This window comes from Clavelina lepadiformis, unplaced genomic scaffold (genome assembly GCF_947623445.1).
Source record: "Clavelina lepadiformis unplaced genomic scaffold, kaClaLepa1.1 scaffold_133, whole genome shotgun sequence".
Classification (NCBI taxonomy): Eukaryota; Metazoa; Chordata; class Ascidiacea; order Aplousobranchia; family Clavelinidae; genus Clavelina; species Clavelina lepadiformis.
The window spans coordinates 1-2,500 of record NW_027508266.1 but is presented as its reverse complement, the minus strand read 5'-3'; the positions used below and the strand labels follow the sequence as shown (position 1 = coordinate 2,500).

General features: G+C 50.2%; 1 non-coding gene across 1 annotated transcript in view; it reads right to left on the bottom strand.

The window, feature by feature from the left end:
* LOC143472654 (small subunit ribosomal RNA) overlaps positions 1 to 1,313 on the bottom strand; it is a 1,808-nt gene extending 495 nt beyond the window's left edge. The window contains exon 1 of the ribosomal RNA XR_013119991.1: positions 1 to 1,313. This exon is cut by the window's left edge and continues 495 nt beyond it. This is a non-coding gene — a ribosomal RNA (small subunit ribosomal RNA).
* Between the last annotated feature and the right edge of the window lie 1,187 nt (positions 1,314 to 2,500).

Sequence of the window (2,500 nt, the reverse complement as noted above, 5' to 3'; positions counted from 1 at the left end):
CCAGACAAATCGCTCCACCAACTAAGAACGGCCATGCACCACCACCCACAGAATCAAGAAAGAGCTCTCAATCTGTCAATCCTCACTGTGTCCGGGCCGGGTGAGATTTCCCGTGTTGAGTCAAATTAAGCCGCAGGCTCCACTCCTGGTGGTGCCCTTCCGTCAATTCCTTTAAGTTTCAGCTTTGCAACCATACTTCCCCCGGAACCCAAAGACTTTGGTTTCCCGAAAGCTGCCGGAGAGGTCGTCAAAGTAACGCCCCCCGATCGCTAGTTGGCATCGTTTATAGTCAGAACTAGGACGGTATCTGATCGTCTTCGAACCTCTGACTTTCGCTCTTGATTAAAGAAAACATTCTTGGCAAATGCTTTCGCAGTTGTTCGTCTTGCGCCGATCCAAGAATTTCACCTCTAGCGGCACAGTACGAATGCCCCCGTCCGTCCCTCTTAATCATTACCTCGCGCTCCGAAAACCAACAAAATAGAACCGAGGTCCTATTCCATTATTCCATGCACCATTATTCAGGCGAACCGCCTGCTTTGAACACTCTAATTTTTTCAAAGTAAACGTTCCGGCCGCCGCCAACACTCAGTCAAGAGCACCGACGGTGAACCGAAGGTGAGGCCGGGCACGCCAGTACACGCCTTGCGACGGACCGACGGCCCGAGCCCAAAATCCAACTACGAGCTTTTTAACCGCAACAACTTAAATATACACTTTTGGAGCTGGAATTACCGCGGCTGCTGGCACCAGACTTGCCCTCCAATGGATACTCGTTAAAAGTTTTAGAGTGTACTCATTCCAATTACAGGGCCTCGTTAGAGTCCTGCATTGTTATTTTTCGTCACTACCTCCCCGCGTCGGGAATGGGTAATTTGCGCGCCTGCTGCCTTCCTTGGAAGTGGTAGCCGTTTCTCAGGCTCCCTCTCCGGAATCGAACCCTGATTCCCCGTCACCCGTAAGAACCTCGGTAGGCAGATACCGTACCGACGAAAGTTGATAGGGCAGACACTTGAATGATTTGTCGCCGGTGCAAGACCGTGCGATCCGCAAAGTTATCCAGAGTCACCAACGAGCACGGGCCGAGGCCCGGTCGGTTTTTGGTCTGATAAATGCACGCCTCCGTGAGTCGGCGCTTTTCGCATGTATTAGCTCTAGAATTACCACAGTTATCCAAGTAACACGTACGATCAAATGAACCATAACTGATTTAATGAGCCATTCGCAGTTTCACTGTACGAGAGCTCGTACTTACACTTGCATGGCTTAATCTTTGAGACAAGCATATGACTACTGGCAGGATCAACCAGGTAGCTATTCGCAGCAAACGAGGCTGCTGCGGGACGACGGGCGCCCCGCGTTTCTTTTCACACGTTCTCCGTGTACATCGCTACTCAAACACTACGCTCGCGGCTTGCACGAGCTCCGAAAACCGTCAATTCCGGACGCTGCCCGGCGATTCGAGTGCAATACTCGCGCCGAGGCACGCCGATAGCTTGCCACTGGATCCGACAGACCGCTCAAAACCCCGGCTAAGCATGGGCGACCGCGCGAACAGCATTACATCTGCCCATCGTGCCCGACGCCAACCGAGATCGATTCTGCTTCGATTCGCACTCGCGCGCGCATTCGCTCACACGACTGCCTGCTCCCTCATAGTAGTCACAGAATCCTGCATCGCCATGGTACCCCAGAACGGCCTCGGGATCGCGCGAGCTCGCGGCCGGATTTGGAGTTTGGGAAGGTGCGTGGCCGCTTGCCGTGGCCGCCGAACCGCGCCCCGGCCGGGCACTGCGCGCAACTCGAACGTTTGGACTCTGAAAATATTTCCCAACGTTTGGACTTTAACTTTTTGTCGAGACTTGAAAAAATTTCAGAGTCCAAACATCGACCCGCGGCAAAAACTTTTCCGAGGTCGAAAAATCCGCGCTCGGTCAAGAGAATATGCGCGGCCTGGGCGTTTGGACTCTAACATTTTTTGGAGTGGATGGGAAAAATTTTCAGAGTCCACAACACCGACCCGCGCGTGATGCTCTCCCGAGTTCGGAAAATCCGCGCCAGGTGAAAGCTATGCGCGCGACCTGGTCGTTTGGACTCTAAAAAATTTTCAAGTCTCATCACACCAACAAAAAGTTAAAGTCCAAACACCGACTCGCGGCTAAAGCTCTTCCGACTTGGGAAAATCCGCGGCGGGTGAGGGCTATCCGCGCGACCTGGGCGTTTGGACTTTAACATTTTTTTGGTGTGAATCGACTTGATAAAATTAATCTAATGCCATACAGTGTCAAAGTGCACAATTTTAATCGATATAATCATAACAATATATGTCATACAACAAAATCATCAAATGATCATCAAGCAGCATTGCAAAGCTACGTGAGTCAATGCAAGGCAATGACAACGTATTTATCAATTAAAGTTATTTAATTGTACAAAGTTATTGTTAAATTATAAAATAAAATTAAATTAAATGAAATTAAATTGAAGAGCTCAATTACGA